Below are 18,035 nucleotides of genomic sequence, written 5' to 3'. Positions count from 1 at the left end.
CCCTCTCGGCCCCACTCAGGTTGCCAGACCCCTCAGTCTCTCCACCGGCCCCTCTCTGGGCCCTCAGACCTGTCGGTCTCGCACAAACACTCCCTGGGCTACCAGGCCTCCGTCTCCCTCCTGGCCCCTCTCCAAGCTGTCCTCCCTTTTGGTCCCTTGTCCTAGACCCTTTTAGCTCTCCACTTTCCTAGATGCTCTCCAGGCCCTCAGACCCATCCAGTCCTGCACTCTATTCCCAGACCTTCACTGAGCCACTGGACCCCACTGGTCCCACTATATTCGTTGGGTCTCACTATATACCACAGGCCTCTCGCTGGGCCTCACTATCCAGGCTCTTGGGCCCATCTAGTCCTGTACTGTATTCCTGGCCACTTGCTGGGCCGCTGGATCCCTCTGGTCCCACTATGCTTGCTGGGCCTCACTATCTAGGCTAGGGGTGGGCAATTATTTGGGTCCACAGGCCACATATGCAGTTCTGGGGAGCTGCCATTGGCTGGTCAACACCCCCTTACTCCTCGCAACAGCCAGAAGCCCATGCGCCACCGCCAACAGCACACAGATTCAGCCCCGCCTCTGGCCCACCCCACCTTTCTAGGAAGTGGTGGTGACTCCTTCTGGCTGCCACCACTGCTAGCCCCAGCCCTGTGGTACTGGCGGGGACTTGCGTGCACAGCCCCAACCCCGTCCCATTCTGCGCCCACTCCAGACTTGGCCCAGTAGACTGGACCAGCTGGAACTCACACGCATAGTCCTTACCCTGGCCCACTCCACACCTGCTCCGGACCACACACCCACCCTGAGCAGTAGCAGTGGCCAGGCAGCTGTTGTTGGGCTTGAGAGAAAAGTGCCCCCCCCCACAACTAGTGGGCCCTACTTGCTGCAGCCACTTGGAGCCTGTGCCCAGGCTGCTCTATAGCTCCTCTGTCACCATCACAGCCACCTCTGGCCCACCCAGTAGGACAGCAGGGGCAGTGAAGAAAAGCTGCAGGGCAGCCTGGGCATGGAACCAGGAGGCTGCAGAAACAAGGGTCTGGCAGCAGTGAAGGGGAGGGTCTGGCTTTCCCCCCATACCAAGCAGCAGCTTCTGCCCAGCCACCACTCCTGCTGCTGCTCAGCATGGGCAGGTGAGTCTGGAGCAGGCATGGGGCAGGCTGGGGTCAAGGCTGCGCGTGCGGGTTCCAGCTGGTCCACTCCATTGGGTCGAGTCTGGAGTGGGCGTGTGGCAGGCTGGGTTCCAGGCTGTGTGCACAGGTCCCTGCCAGTACCACAGGGCTGGGGCCAGGGGCAGCAGCAGCCAGGAGCTGCCACCATCTGGGCTGCCTAAAAAGGCAATCCAGCTGCAGAGCCGCCCCAACCCCGCTGTGTGCCCAGGGGTCGGCAGGATGGGCCATGGGCCAGATAGCACCTGGGCCACGTGAGACCAAGGGACCTGCCACAAGCTAGAGAAAGTCCCTCTGCAGGCTGGATTCAGCCCCCAGGCTGTATTTTGCCCACCCCTGATCCAGGCCCTTGGACCCATCTGGTCCTGCACTCAATTCCTTGCCCCTCGCTGGGGCTCTAGACCCTTCTGGTCCCACTAAGTTTGTTGGGCCTCACTATCTAAGCCCTTGGACCCATCTGGTTATCAACCCTATTCCCCGGCCCCTTGCTGGGCGTCTGGACCCACATGGTCCCAACCTTCCCTCCCAAGTGCTTTTCTATTAGGGTGTGCTCCCCTAGCCTTTCCCTCCCACAGGGTAACCCACAAGGCAGTGGGAGCTGAGGCTTTCCAGTGCCCCATCCTTGCCTTTCCACAGAGTGGACCATTCATAGCATTTCATGGAGGCTGTCCTGCCACAGGCAGCCCCCCACCATATTAACCAGTCCCAGTAGGGTGCAGTGTCAGGTCTTACCCAGGACCGGTCTTCAAGGCCTACCCGATATTACTTGTCCCTCTCTGGGATCCCTCTTAGATGTCCTATGCCCCTCTTGGCTGCTAACCACTGTCCCCCCTGGCCCTGGCTCCATCTTCAATCTGAGTCCTCCATCTCTGGCCCCCAGCTCACTCTTGGACCCCTTTCCTTGATCCCTCCTCATCAGATGGCCTAACACCAGCCATCATCATCCCAGGCTGCATGCCCCTTTACCCTTTTCTCTCAGCTGTGGCCACACAAGGACCTTTGACCTCTCCTGGGCCCTGGCCCCACCTCAGGTCAAGAACTCCAGGCTCTGGCAGTCTCTGCCATGGTCTGTTTCACCCTTCAGTCCCTCCTGGGCCCTGACCCCACACAGGCCAGTTGAAATTCCCAGGGTCAGTAACTCCAGCTGTCAACCCTCCCATCTCCATGGGTCCACCCTCTCAGGACCCGTCATAGATCACTCCTCTCTCTCTCTCTGGACTTGGAGCCCTCCACAGGTCTTCCTACACAGCCCCTTCCTTCTCTGGGCTCATCTGGACCCCTCAATAGGCCCCTGTACTCTGCCTCACTCATTGGGTTCACCCAGACCCTCCACTAGGCCTCTCAAGCACTTGGTTCCTCTCCCAGGGCTTGCCTTGCCCTTCACGAGGCCCATCAACTCTCAGCCCCTCTCCTAGGGCTCATCTGGCCTCTCACTAAGCTGCTGTGCACTCAGTCCCTCTCTTTCCGGGCTCATCTGGCCTTTCAGCGGGCCCTAGGCACTCAGCCCTTCTCAGAGCTCTGGACCCCAGAAACCTCCTCCATCCTCTTAGTTCCTACCCAAACCTCCAGATGTTTCAGATTTTATTCTTATTGCTGACATTCAGGAGTGGCAGCCTTCCAGCTGAGTGATGTCCCTATACCAGCTCCCAAGATATTTTTGCCAGGCCTACTCTCCGGGTCTGGGCTTAAAAGCCTGTCTAAACCCAGCCCTCCTCCAATCAGGTAACTCTCTTGATCAGGCCTAGCCTCACTTGCCAGCCCCTTGGGTCAGCTGACTGCAATTAGCCCTGATGCCCACATACTGGTGGCTCAGCAGGATAGCTGACCTCTTAAAGTGGCAGGCACATCAAGTGCCCTGCCACAAAAACATACAGGCAATGGAAGAATGGGAAGGTCACCAAAGAAGTGTACCAAGAAATAGCTAGAACCTACAGGGACAAAATCAGGAAGGCAAAGATGAAGAACGAGTTGCACCTGGCAAAGGAGGTTAAGGACAACAAGAGGTTCTAATAAGTTGGCCAGAAAAAAGGACCAAGGAAACTGTGGGTCCTCTGTTAACAAGCCAGGGGAAACCCCTAACCAAAGAAGCAAACAATGCCACCTACTCAGCAGCTACTTTGCCCCAGCCTTCACGAAAAAAAGTTAAGACACCAGCCAGACACCTAATAAGAATTATCTGGATAAGGAAGGAAGCAAGCTGAGGGAGGAGATAACAAAAAGAGACAGAGAACTTTTGTTGGGTTTAAATGAATTTAAGTCAGCAGGGCCAGATGAACTTCATCCCAGCATCCTCAAGCAACTGGCAAAGGAGATCTCGGAGCTCTTGGCAATGACCTTCATGAAGTCACGGGAGACAGGAAAGATTGGGGGTGGTGGCAGTAATCCCTCACAGTTGAGGATGATCACTCCCACGGGTCAGGTAAAGGGTTGTAAATACCATCTACTGATGGCTCAGAAGGCCAATCCTAGAGCTGCAGGCTCTCTGGCAAATGCCACAATTGGTGGTTAAAGAGAGTCAGATGTGTGACCACGGATTTCTCGGGCTTGTTTCCTTTCCTTCCGTTTCTGTCATTTTTCTGCCTCCTGGGTGAGACAGTTTCCCTCAAAGTAAGATGTACCTTCTCTCACAAGGTGTCACCATGTGGCTCTGTCCCAGGCTAGTTTTTCCCAAGTTGTGGTGTCAATGCTACATTTCTTAATGTTCGCCTCAAGGGCGTCCTTGAAACGTTTCCTTTGGATCTGGCATGTCTTTTGTCCTTGGCTGAGTTGGGAGTATGGCAGCTGTTTTGGCAAACATACATTAGCCATGTGAACACAGTGCCCTGTCCACTGCAGCTGATGTTAAATAATCAACGCTTCCATACTGGTGGTAATAGCATCGTTGAAGACACTGGCATTTGTGCGATGATCCTACCACTTTATGCCAAAGATCTTCCGGAAGTAGCGCTGCTGATGGCGCTCTGAGCTTTTCAGGTAGTCCCTGTAGATAACCCAAGCTTCACATCCACAGAGAAAAGTTGGGATTACCACAGCCTTATATAGTAGGAGCTTTGTTCAAGTCCTGATGTCGTGATTATTGAACATGATGATTCAGTCTTCTGAAGGCAGAGCTGGCACGCTGGATGCTACACTGGATCTCCTTGTCGATGTTGGCCTTCTTTGAGAGATGGCTGCTAAGGAACACAAAATATACAACATCCTCCGGCTCCTGTCTGTCAATGAGGATCTTTGCTGGGGAGGTTGATTGGCCCAGAGATGGGAGAGATTGAAAAAGTTCCCGTCCATCCTGTACTGAGTGCTGCTGCCATGCGGCAGACTGTCATGAATGAGCATCTTGATGACCACAAGAAAGATGGAAAACAAAAGTGGTGCGATCATGCAGTCCTGCTTGATGCCAGTTCAAATGGCAAAGGGCTCCGTAGCGGAGCCACCGCATAGGATGGAGGCAGCCTTCTGGTCATGACAAAGTCTTAGAACAGTGATAAAATTTCCCTGGGCAGCACAACTTTGGTAAGATCTTCCATAGAGCCTCAGAGTAAACAGAGTTGAAGGCTTTGGTCAAATCAATAAAGGCCATATACAGTTCTTGGCATTTTTCCTGGATCTGCTGGGCTGCAAAAATTATGTCCATGGTACCTCTCGATGGTCCCAAACCACACTGAGACTCGGGAAGGATTTCCTCAGCAAGAAGCAGCAGTCGGGTCAGCACAATTCAAACAAGGATCTTCCCAGCAATGGAGAGGAGGACAATACCTTGATAGTTTCCACAGTCAGACTTATCTCCCTTTGCTGGAGAACAGGTGAGGTGCCAGAGGACTGCGAACAGGCCAACGTAGTGCACCTCTTTACAAAAAGGAGGACCCGGGGAACTACAGACTGGTTAGCCTCACCACCTCAATACTTGGGCAATAACTGAAGCATATGCTAAGGAAGTTCATTTGCAAGCATCTGGAGGAAGAAAGGCTGATCACAAGCAGCCAGCACGGATGTATGAAAAACAGATCGTGTCAAACAAACTTCATGTCCTTTTTTGACAGAGTAACTACTTGGCTGATAATAGCAATGCTGTGGATATAGTGCATCTGAACTTCAACAAGGCTTTTGACAAGATCCCACATGACTGCCTCATAAACAATTGGGAGAAATGAGTTATATAAAACTACTATAAGGTGGATAGATAAGAGGCTCAATAGCTGCAGGCAAAGGGTAATTATTAACAAGTCCATGTCAGAATGGCAAGAGGCTTTGAGTGGAGTCTCACAGGTCTGTCCTGGGCCCAGTACTGCTCAATGTGTTTGGTAACAATTTGGATGCTGGCATAAAAAGCTTCTTGAGCAAGTCTGCAGATGACGAAGCGGGAAAGGACTGCAAACATACTGGAGGATGCGAGCACAATTCAGGTAGATCTCGACAGATTAGAAAGTTGGACTAAAGCTAACAGGATGGAGTTCAACGCAGCCAAATGCAAGGTGCTAACCTTGGGAAGGATAATAATAAAACATTTAAAAATTTTTAAAAGAGGTGACACCTGGCTGGATGGCAGCACTATGGAAGTAGTACTTTGAAGTACTGGTAGAACACAGATGCAATATGAGTCTGCAGTGTGATGCAGCTGCACAGAAGGTGAATGTGATTTTGGGGTGCATCAATAGAAGCATTAGGTGCAAGACACGGGAGGTGATACTGTTACCCTACACAGCACTGGTTAGAACTCATCTGGTTCACTGTGTGCAGTTCTAGGCTCCAAATTTAAAAAAAAAATAAAAAAAGACATGGAGAACAATCAGATGCCACACGCATGATCAGAGGGCAAGAGAACAGGCCTTATGAAGAGAGGTTGAGAGCCATGGGACTCTTCAGCCTGGAGAAGTGCAGGCTCAGGGGGTACCTGGTGGCTACTTATAAGTATGTAAGGGGTGTGCATCAGGATCTGGGAGAACATCTGTTCACCAGAGCGCCCCAAGGGGAAAAAAGGACCAACAGTCATAAAATCCTCCAAGACTGTTTTACACTGGACATAAGAAAAAAATTATTTACTGTCCGAGCCCCCAAGACCTGGAATAGACTCCCTCCAGAAGTGGTGCAGGCACCTACTCTGGACTCATTCAAGAAACATTTGGATGCTTATCTTGCTGGGACACTTTGACCCTAGTTGACTTCCTGCCCCTGGGGCAGGAGGCTGGACTCGATGATCTTCTAGGTCCCTTCCAGCCCTAATGTCTATGAAATCTGTGAAATTAGAGAGGGTCCAGAGGTGAGCAATGAAGATGATAAAAGGCTTGGAACACAAGTCATATGAGAGGCCGAAGGAGCTCAGCATGTTCAGCTTGCAGAAAAGGCACTTAAGAGGCGACATGATAATAGTTTTCAAATACTTGAAGGGCTGCCATGAAGAGGGGAAGCACCTTTTCTCTCTTGCTGCAAAGAATAGGACATGGAACAGTGGCTTCAAGTTGCAACCAAGTAAATTTAGATTGGATGCCTGGAAAAACTTCTTCACTGTTAGAATAGTGAGGCAGAGGATCAGACTGCCTAGGAAAGTCGTGAACTCTCCATCACAGGAGGTGATCAAAAAAAGGTTGGATAGCGCCTGGTTAAGGATGATCTCGTCATAGCTATGCTTACGTTCTAGTGGGTATTTCCCATGCTTCTGGGCTTTGCTAGTTGCACTTGCCTCCCCCACCCCAGACTTTCTGCTACAGGTATAGGCCTCCCTCAGAGGCTTTGGGTATTGCTACAGCCAAGACTGGGGATTTTGACTGGGATGTGCCAATGCTCCTGCTGGGACCAAAGTCATAGGTTCCTGGCTAGAGGGTCTTGTCCCTCTTCTCAGGGTCAGACCAATCATCGTATTTGGGATCAGGAAGGAATTTTAACCCATGGCCAGATTGGTATGGACTGTGAGGGTTTTTGCCTTCCTCTGTAGCAGGGGCTATGGTCCTCCACCTGGGATCTCTTGAGCAAATATTAACATTTCATAGTAGTAGGACATTGACTGATGTGGTTTCCCTGCTTTAAATGTGACAGGTTAGGATGATAAGCCTGTGTTTTTGTCAGGGTTGAGGGTAGTCTTATGCAGTGTTTACATGAAGTCTAACCATGCCATGTCAACCCTTATCCCTCAGTGCCATTGTTTATAGGTTGTTCTGGCATTCGGTTGCTGTATTCCATACAAATAAATAAAATAGAAAAAACTATTCCAGAACTCACAGCAACAGGTAGGGGGTACTATTTAAAAGAAAGACAAAACTAAAGAATAGAAATGAAAGAGTCTTTCAAACTGTGGCAGCCATCAATGACTGCTATGGGTGAGAAGAACGGCATTTACCTCCAGCTGCTGCGAAGAAAGATACTGCTGGCATTCTTACCCATGACAGGCATCTGTTTTATACAGGCTTCTAGCTACGTGGATTGCCCTGGGTATGTGAGGGCAGACTTGACGTGAGGAATGTCCCTAGGCTGGGCACTGCAATGCTTCCATGGTCTGTGGCTCTGAGCCCACATCACAAAAGCTGCCCCTTTACTCAGATATCTCAGGATATTTAGGGCCCTTGGCTGTGGGAAAATACCACTAACATGGACTGCTGCTGGACCTCAGAGCTTTAAGGTGTTCTGCCCTGGACACAAGAGATGGAAGCTATGGCACTGAACTAGGACTCTCAAGACTTCTGGACTCCCTGATCTGCAGTAATAAAACCCCCAAGGAGCCCCTGACTCTAGTTACCTCCTGAGGCTTGATGTTTCTGAAAAAAGTGTGCTTATATTTTCTTTCCACAAGGAATATAAATAGGCTTAGCAGAAATCAATTTTTATTTTTTAAATAATTTTGACAGATACCATTGTTTATTTTTAATGATTTATTTAGATTTTTAACAATTTTAATTTTCAGAATTATGTGAAATTAGTAGTGTGGGGGCAGACAATTTATTGAGAAATGTAACTATTGTAGGACTGCTGCCAGCTGAGCAGCAGAGCTGCCATCAGTCCTGGCTCTGCTTATGGTAGCTCCCTTATTCGCTTTGTCCCTTCCTCGTCCGTTGTTCCCAGTCCCCTGGGGTTTCTGGGAGTTGCAGTCCAAACTACAGTCAGTACAATTCTCCATCAACTATCATTGTTCTTATATCCCCTTCCTATAAATTTTGCTTACTGAAGATGGAAATAGTTTTTCATCTGTCTGCGAGCATAAGGCAAAACCAACGTTTACCAATAAAAATAGAATCCTGCCAAGCCTGAACGTGATGTATTTATTGCTATAACCCGTGTCTCTTTCACCTGCCTCCTTATTGACTACCCTGGTCCCTAACTGTTTCATACTGATAGAACTTTATGTTCATGTGGAGCACCACTACTGGAGAGTAGGGCTCTTCACAGACACAGACGTTGCACAAATAACCAATTGCTCAAATGACAAGCGAGACCTAATGAGGGGGATAAGGCAAAATGCCATGTTTATTGATTATAATATTCAAAAGAGCACTCATACATACACACATACTCGCTCTCAATCACTCTGCAGATGTTATAGTTACCAAAATCCATTGTTCAGTACTACACTAGGTGGCCAGCCTAGAGAGTACGAGATTAGAACCAGGGCATGCAGATGCATCTGTGCTTCCAGGAAAGTTTTCAGAGCATCTTCCCACCTCTTGCTGCTGAGTCTCTCTCCTTTATAGGGGTTATCAAGTTGGTGTTGGGTAACTGGTCTGCCTTTCCTGATTCTGTGGCTCCTTTGTCTGAAATCTCAGTACTTTTCCATCCTAACAAGCAGTTAGGCTCATGCATCATTGTCCTTAGGTGCTGCTCTTCGATCACTCTGTTTACAACGTTGTTCCGTCATTGCTGGTGCGGGCTGTGTCTGGAGTCTTTAGCTTTGAGATGTTGCAGACCTTGCCTTCAATCTCGTCTCTTCTGCTTATCTTTATTCTTTGCCTGGTACAGACTGGATTCTTTAGTCACTTCAGCATGATTCACCTGTAACTTGCTTCCTGACACGTACCTTATTTCTGCTCTTACCAATCACTCTACACTCATTCATCCAGACATCCAAGTATCATAAAAAAATACAAAAAGAAAGAATACTTGTTATTGTATTTTTAAATAGCAAAACAAGATATTAAAGTACAATAACAAGCGTAATTTATTATAGCAAACTTAAAATCGTTACACTGGGATGTACACTTTGGGACTGATATGACTCTGTCCCAAAGGTCCTAACTCTCATAATTGTCCTATTCACTGTAGTACTTAATGAGTAATAAAAATAACCAGTCTTTAACAGTAACCCTGAAACCTATTTGTTTCTAGCCATAAAAGGGAAAGGAGAAACATAGGCAAAGATTATTAAAGCAAAGCTTGACACTATCTTGATGCTCCTACACGCATCTCTTGCTATGTAGAACTGTTGCTTAAATTTTGTACACTAATGAGGCAGGTAGTCTTTAAAAAAAAAAAAAAAAATCAAATTCACTTTCCACCATTACTGTTTTTTTTATCACAATTCTCTCAACTGGGAAACTGAAAATTTTGATTTTACTTTCAAATTCTCCTGCTCTAGCCTAACAAGGTAATAAATAAATAAAAAAATCTATAGATATTAGTCTGAATTTGTTCAAATACTAGTTCAGAGCCAGTTCTGACCTGCCAAAATCTGTTTCACATACACATACTGCATACATTTCTATCAACCCTATTAACAATTCACCTATGTAAATTTAATTAAGTTGAACTCCTTTTTTTACTAAATATTTCCATTAAAGGAAAATATTCCCATCTACTTTATTCCAAGGTTTCCTAACTTTCTTTGGATCCTGACCCAAACCCACTTTGGCATGAATTCAGTCCTATCATAATGTGTTTGTGCTGCTCCGTGTTCAGAGTAATGGGCTTGGTCTCTGGTTATGCTTAACTATAACTAGAGGTGCGATATCATCAGTCAATATCATATTGGCACCTATAAAAGGAAAATTGACAGGGGTGCATCAATAGAGAATATCTGGGCCGATACCAAACCAATTCTGATATGCAGCTGGGCAGCATGGAGACCAGCATCCAGCTGGTAAGTCTGTTGTGGTAGAGGGGGTGAGAGGGGAGAAGGGGCATAGGGAGCAGGGCAGATGGAGGCCCCCATGGTGAGGGGAGGGAGTGGGGGTTGCATGCCCCCGGATCTGCATGCGGGGCAAGGGCGGGCTGCTGTTGCGGGCTGGGACCAGGGTGGCACTGAGCTCTTCCCAGCAGTGGGTTGGGCCAGGCTGTGCTCAGGGCAGGCGGCAGCAGTGCTGAGAGGGGACTATGGGGGGAGCTGCAGTCACCCCAAAATTTGCCATAGCCCCCTCCAAGCACTGCCGCTGCCTGCCCCGAGCACAGCCCCGACCCAAACACCCACCACGAACAGCCCAGCGCCACCTCTGGCCCCAGCCCACAGTGGCAGCCTGCCCTCAACCCACGCGCAGATCCGAGGGGCACCCCCCCTCCATTCCCTCCCGGAATGTGCGCAGCGCTGGCAGCTGCCCTGTACACTGCCCTCCCAGCTCCATCCCCTGCTCTGTCACAGCCGAGCAGCACCTGCCCCAGCCCTATTCCCTCCCCTCACTACGTAGGGGCCTTGATCTGTCCCTGCCCACACCCCTTCCCTCACAACAGAATTACCAGCTGGACCTGGCTGCTCTCCATGCTGCCAGGCTGTGCTCCTAGCCACCTGTGTGCTGCGCTGTACCTGCACACATGCACAGGGCGTTTATCGGTGGCATTATTGGCCACATCAGCCAAAAAAAGCAGACTGCCAATACAGTCAATTTTCCTTATATCAGTGACAATCCAATATGGCAGGGGATGTCAACCGGGGGTATGCATACCCCTGGGGGTACTTGAGAAAGCCCTAGGGGGTATGCGTGGGCAGGCGGGGACAGAGCGCTGCCGCACAAGTGCCACCCACCTGGCTAGACGCCAGGGAACCTTGCATGTGGCGGCTGCCGCCGCTCCATGTTAAGCCGTGCACCTCTTCCCCACCTCCCCCGCATCCCCAGGGGTACGCTGCTCCACATCCGGGGGCAGCAATTGGCTTTTTCAGGCTGATGTGGCTGATAATGTCATCGATAAATGCCTCATGCACATGCACAGCCACAGCATGCATGCAGCCAACCCAGCAGCTTGGAAAGCAACATCCGGCTGTTAAGTCTGTTGGGGTGAAGGGGCAGGGGGGACGGAAGAGGCATGAAGGGACAGAGAGGCTGTTGCGGTGAGGGAGGGAGTTGGACTGGGGAAGACACTGTCAAGCTGGAGCAGGGTGGGCTATGGGACACAGCCCCAATCGGCATGTCCACAGGGTGCGGGGAATGGGCAGCTCTTGCCACTGCGCACACCCGTGGGGGCAGCATGGGGGGCACATGCCCCCATATCTGTGCTCGGGGCAAAGGCGGGCCATCGCTGCCAGCTGGGGCAGAGGCGGCGCCAGGCTCTTCCTGGCAGGGGGGTTGGGCAAGGGCTGTGCTTGGGACGGGCAGCAGTGGCGCTGGGAGAGGGAGCTACAGTGAATTCTGGGGTAGCTGTAGCCCCTTCCCTTGCCCCCACTCCTGTCAACGCTGCTGCCCCCCCCAAACACAGCCCGGGCCCAACCCCACTGCCAGGAAGAGCCCAACACTGCACCCAATCCCAACCTGCAGCAGGCATCCCACCTTCGCTCTGCGTACAGATCCAGGGAGCACATGCTCCCCCATTCCTCCCCTGCGGGTGCACACAACAGAAGCTGACCCCCTATTCCTTCGCCCCCCAGATGAGCAGCTCATGGCTCTGTCCTGAGCCCTGCCTTGGCTGGGTAGTGCCTGCCCCTGCTCCAGCCCCTCCCTTACCACGGGAGCCTCAATCTGCACCCCTCCACACCTCTTCCCCCAAAACAGACTTACCAGTTGGATGCTGCTGTACTTCCATACTAGCAATTGGTATGGCTCATTAATAATTAGCTGAACCAATTAATGAACCAATATGGCTCATTAATAATTGGCTACTGGTATATGCCCAAGAAATCTGTATTGGTGCACCCCTATAACCTGTCCTTTTGTACATGAAGGCAGGGACTATTCATGCATTATAGGAATACTTCCATGAAATCCGTTAACACACACACTCTCAGATTCACAGGAGTTTAGAGCTGGAAGGGACCTGGTGAGATCAAGTCCAGCCCCCTGCTCTGGGCAGGAAACACCGCTGGGGTCAAATAACCCCAGCAAGGTGTGCGTCCAGTCTCCTTTTGAAAAGCTCCAGGTAGGTGCCTGCACCACCCCTGCTGGGAGTCTATTCCAGAGTCTGGACACACGAACCATGAAGTTTTCCCTTATATCCAGTCTGAAACCTTCTACGAGTTCATGACTGCTGCTCCTGGTTTTCCCCTACAGCGCTTTGGTGAATAGTTGCTTACCTAGCCCGATACATTTGTAAGCTTCAACCAAATCCCCCTGAAATCTTCTCTTTTCTAGGCTTAACAGTTCCATATCTGTCAGCCTTCCCTAGTATGGCTTGCTCTTCAGGCCTTTAATCATGAGTGGCTCTTCTCTGAACTCTCTCAAGCTTCTCCACATCCTTCTTGAAGCGTGACACCCAGAACTAGATGCAGTACTCCAGCTATGGCCTCACCAGTACTGAGTAGAGCAGAACAACTTCCTTAGTTTTGCTTGATATGCTTCGGTTGATGCATGCCAGTGAATTTTTTGTTCTGCTAAATGTAGCATTACACTGGTGGCTCATATTCATTTTATGGTCAGTTATGAGCCCCAGGTCCCTTTCGGATGTGGTGCCAGCTAGCATAGCACCATCAAGTATGTAAATTTGTTGTGGATTTTTCCTCCCCAGATGGAGCACTTTACACTTCTCAGTGTTGAACTGCAACTCGTTCTGGTCCGCCCAGTTAACTAACCTGTCTAGGTCCTCCTGGATTATCAGCCTACTCTGATGCATAGCCACATTTCCCCAGAGCTTAGTGTCATTGGCAAATTTTGCCAGTGTGCCAGATCATTGATGAAGATGTTGAAAAGCATCAGTCCAAGTACTGAACCCTGGGAGACCCCACTGGCTACCTTCCATTAGGCTGACACAGATCCATCTATTAGTACTCTCTGGGTCTGAACCCGCAACCAGTTTCACACCCATCTGACCACTGAATTGTTGAGTCCATAGTCCCCTAGTTTTACCATGAGAGCTTCATGGGACACCAAGTCAAAAGCCTTCCTAAAATCTAAGTAAATGATGTTAACCTTGTCTCCCTTATTCAGGTGGTGAATAACCTGGTCATAGAAGGAGATGAGGCCTACCCAGGACAAAACCATGCTGGCTGCTGTTCAGAATTTTTCCTTCTACTAGCTTATCTCATATGGACTCCTTGAGAAATTTTTCAAGGATTTTTCCTGGGATTGAGGTCAGGTTGATTGGCCTGTAGTTCCCTGGGTCCTCTCTCCTGCCCTTCTTGAAGATGGGCACAACATTGTCCCTCTTTCAGTCTTCTTGGAACTCTTCTGAGTGCCGCGAATTCTCAAAGAGGTTCGCCAGTGGTCTTGTGATTACTTCGGCCAGTTCATTCAGCACGCTTGGATGGAGTTCATCTGGTCCTGTTGACTTATACATATCCAGCCACTTTAGCTGTTCTTTCACTAGGTCTAATTGACTATTGGTCAACAGCAGGATCATTCCTACTGTGACTATTCTGTGTCATATTTGCATTCGGTAGGCTATCACTCTTAGACTGGTGGAATACAGATGTGAAGTACTCATTCAGGAGTTTAGGTTTCTCTTTGGTGTCGGTGATCAGATGTCCAGATGCACTAAGCAGCGGTCCCATGCTTCCACTGGTTTTCCTCCTGTTACCTACATACCTATAGAAGGACTTCTGACTGTCCTTGATTTCGGTCCCTCCCTTTCCTTTTCTAAATTGCCCCCTACAGCTGTGGGCCAATCTTATAATGTTCTCCTTAGGGCCAATTTCTAGCTTTCATTCTTGGTAAGCCTCCCTTTTCTTTTTCAGAAGATCTGCAACTTCCCTATAACTCATACAAGCAAAACCCAGTTTGCAAATGAATCATTGTCTCTTTTATATTAGAACCCAATTGTCCTGAAACTAGATATTAAAGATGAAAATTTAGAAAGGGGTTAAGAATTATAGTAATTGATTATCCAGGTTTTGGTACAACCAGTACTGCAAAATGCCAGAAGACAGACTGAGGAACTAATGACTAGAGATGCACCAATACACTGGTCCATATTGTATCAGCACAAATAAAAGGAAAATTAACATTATCAGCAATCGGCTTTTTTTTGGCTGACATGACCTATAATGTCGCCGATAAATGCCATGTGCACGCACACAGCCGCAGCATGCATGCGGCCAGGAGTGCAGCCCAGCAGCTTGGAGACCAACTTCCGGCCAGTAAGTCTGTGGGGGGAAGGGGCATGGGGAGGCAGGCAGATCGAGGCCCCCATTGTGAGGGAGTGGGGTGGGGAAGGCTCTGCCCAGCTGGGGCAGGGTAGGGGGCGGAGCTGTGGGCAGCTCTGGCCACTGCGCACACCCATGAGGGAGGCATGGGGGACATGTGTTCCCAGATCCGTGCATGGGGCGAGGGCGGGCTGCCCACTGCAGGCTGGGATTGTGCTGGGCTCTTCCTGGTGAGGGGTGGGGGAGGAGGGGCTGGGCCAGGCAGCAGTGGCACTGGGAGTGGGGACTACTGCAAATTTCAGGGTGGCTGTAGGGAACTGGTGGGCAGGATCCCCTAGGAAGTAAGTTTGAGGGGGGAAAGGATTCCAGGAGAGATGACTGTACTTAAGGAGTCCCTTTTAAAAGGGCACAGCAACAAGCTATCCTGATGTCATAGAAAATTGGAAAGTGTAGCAGATCAGCCTGGCTGGATAGGAATCTCTTCAAGGAGTCAAAACTCAAAAAGGAATCCTATAAAAGGGGGGGAATGGGTCATATTCCTAGGGAAGGGTATTGCAAGGGCATACAAGGAGAAAATTAGCTTAGGTGACTCTTAGAGTGAGTCCAGTTGGAAAGTGTTCAGCAGAGCACCACAAAATGATTAGGTGCCTGGGAAGCAAGACTTACGAGAAAAGGCTGAAAGTGCTAGGGCTTTTTAGTCAGAAAAGAGCAGACAGAGGGGGGATTTGATAACACTCCTCAAATACCTGAAGGATGATTATAAAGAAGATGGAAATGGACTTTTATTTGTGGCTACAGGTGACAGGGGTTGAGAGTAATGGCCTCAAGCTCCAGCAGAAGAAATTTAGGTTTCAGATTAAGAGGAAGTTACTATGAGGGTGGTCAATCTTTGGAAAAGGCTACCTAGAGAGACTGTGGAATCTCCATCCTCGTTAATTTTCAAAAGCAAGACTGGACAGACACTTTACTGAGATGAGTTACTCAGGAATAATCCTGTCTTCAGCAGAGGGCTGGACTAGATAGCCTTGGGAGATAGATAACCACAAAAAAACCCAAAAACCCCAAAATGAGGTGACCTCTCCCTCCAACCACAGTGAACTTCTGGTGGTTGCTGCTGCTGTTTTGCCCTCCCTGCTGCCAGAGCCATTGCAGGAAATGTGGACAGTGAGGGAGAGAGGGACAGGGGATGGGTAGGAGAGCATCCCCCAGCTGTATTCCAAAACACTCTGCTCTGGCAATGCACAACTGAGTCTGGGCAGATGAGCAAGTTTTCTTTAAAGAACTATTAATTTTTCTATACAGTTACAGAAGGAAGTCACCGAAAGAAATTAAACCATATGAACGACCATAATGGATTATGCCAGAAGTCTGTCTAGTTTGGCATCCCGTCTTTAACATAAGAAAGATGCAAGAAATCACAAGGTGATGCAAGATAATCTACTTCACAGCAATCTCATTTTAATCCCTGCTAGGTAGAGATCATCATAACCCATAATGCATGAAGCTGCTATTCCTTCAAAAAAGTTAGCATTAATTATTTTAAGTCTGGATAAAGATACCCCATCTCTTTTTCAATCTTGACATGTTCTTGACCTAAACAACAGCCTATAGCAATGAGTTTCACAGGCTTCATGCTGTGCAGAAAAGTAATTATTTTAATTAATTTAGAATATGCTGTCCTTCACTTTGAGTGTCTCCTTGCTTTCATATTTTATGACAGGGACAGCAGGTCCTATCTACCTTCACTGGACAACCTTTGACATGTTCAGAGTTAAAACAGTAGAGCAGCCAAGGTATTTTGCTATAGATTCAGAGGAACACATTCAGGCTTTACTCTGGATTTACACTAAGAACTGTGTCTTCAATTGTTCAACTCTAAATAGATGTGCAGTCATAAGGACTGGGGAGCAGTGGCCAAAAGGATGGGAGCCACATCATTCTCTTGTACCCTGTTAGTCACAGAACCTGGAAAACTCTATGCTTGCCCAAAGAGTCACTTAAGCTAAGGATGAACCTCTGACCTTTTCATTATATCCCCTTTATCATAGAATCATAGAAAATTAGGGTTGGAAGGGACCTCAGCAGGTCATCTAGTCCAACTCCCTGATCAAAGCAGGACCAGCCCATACTAGATCATCCCAGATGAAGTTTTGTCTAACCAGGTCTTAAAAACCTCCAAGGATGGAGATTCCACAACTGGATAACCTGTTCCAGTGTTTTACTACCCTCGTGAAAGGGTTCTTCCCAATACCTAACCTAAACTTCTTTGGCTGCAACTTGAGACCATTGCACCTTGTTCTGTCATCTGCCACCACTGAAAACAGTCCAGCTCCATCCTCTTTGGATCCACCCTGCAGGAAGTTGAAAACAGCTATTAAATTCCCCCTCAGTCATCTGTTCTCCAGACTAAACAGCCCAGCTCCCTCAGCTGCTCCTCATAAGTCATGTTCCCCAGCTCCCTCACCATTTTTGTTGCCCTCTGCTGAACTCTCTCCAATTTGTCCACATCCTCTCTCTAGTGTGTGTGGGGGGATCCCAACCCAACCACAGTACTTCAGATGTGGCCTTACCAGTGCGAAAGAATCACTTCCCTCAATCTGCCGGCAATGCTCCTGCTAATGCAGCCCAGTGTGGCATTAGCCTTCTTCATAAGAGGGGCACACTGTTGTTGTCTCACATTCATCCTATTGTCCATTGCAACCCCCAGCTCCTTTTCTGCAGAACTGCTGTCCAGCCAGTCAGCCCCCAGCCCGTACCAGTGCATGGGATTGTTCTGTCTTAAGTGCCGCACTTTGCACTTGTCCTTGTTGAACCTCATGAGATTTCTTTTGGCCAATTCTCCAATTTGTCTAGGTCTCTCAATCCCAACCCCACCCTCCAGCGTCTCTGTGACTCCCCCCAGCTTGGTGTCATCTTCTCCTAAAATAAAACCAAGTCTTTCAATCTCTGCCAGCCTTTTTAGGACTATTATTACCATCACCACATCCTATCACATTATTTAGGAGGCAGAGTACCTAGGTAACTCCAGCAGAAACCACTCTGTTGATCACTATAACAACGCAGCGTTTGGCCTTTTACTCTTCTTCCTGCCTGTGCACACGGACATCATGGCTGCATTTTTCTTAAGACTGTTATACATAAAACTAAGGTGTCTGCTGAGCTGTTGACAGCGACAGGCGGGTACCGTCTACACCGAAAACCCTCGTCGTAGGACTTTCTATTCGGAAATTGGGCAACGCATCACACAACAGCTCCAGGCACCGCTGCCGAAACCGAGCTGCCAGCGGGGTTAGCAAACCAGGCCGGCGTCGAGCCCGTGAGCTGCTTGGGGAAGCGGGAGGGGCGGACAAATGTCCCGCCCGGTTCACAGCAGGGCCCGGGGGAGCAGGCGCGGGAGCGCGCGGAGCTGGCGAGAGTTACCTGCGGGCCGGGCCCGGCGGCGGGGTCGTGGCGGGCGGGCG

The 18,035-nt window shown here is 49.3% G+C and overlaps 1 protein-coding gene across 5 annotated transcripts in view; it reads right to left on the bottom strand.

Moving 5' to 3' along the window:
* EYA3 (EYA transcriptional coactivator and phosphatase 3) overlaps positions 1-18,035 on the bottom strand; it is a 137,601-nt gene that overhangs the window by 99,682 nt on the left and 19,884 nt on the right. Inside the window, exon 1 of one of the 5 annotated variants that reach the window (XM_025211643.1) lies at positions 17,995-18,027. The exons of 3 other annotated variants lie outside the window; for them this stretch is intronic. The gene's annotated coding sequence lies outside the window, so the exon portion shown is untranslated. Of the gene's footprint in view, positions 1-17,994; positions 18,028-18,035 lie in introns of those variants that run through there. One more of the 5 variants, XM_025211735.1, reaches the window with a different exon arrangement.

Source organism: Alligator sinensis, unplaced genomic scaffold, assembly GCF_000455745.1.
Source record: "Alligator sinensis unplaced genomic scaffold, ASM45574v1 scaffold264_1, whole genome shotgun sequence".
Classification (NCBI taxonomy): domain Eukaryota; kingdom Metazoa; phylum Chordata; order Crocodylia; family Alligatoridae; genus Alligator; species Alligator sinensis.
Note: the sequence above shows the minus strand (reverse complement) of the source record. Positions and strands in the feature narration are given on the sequence as shown.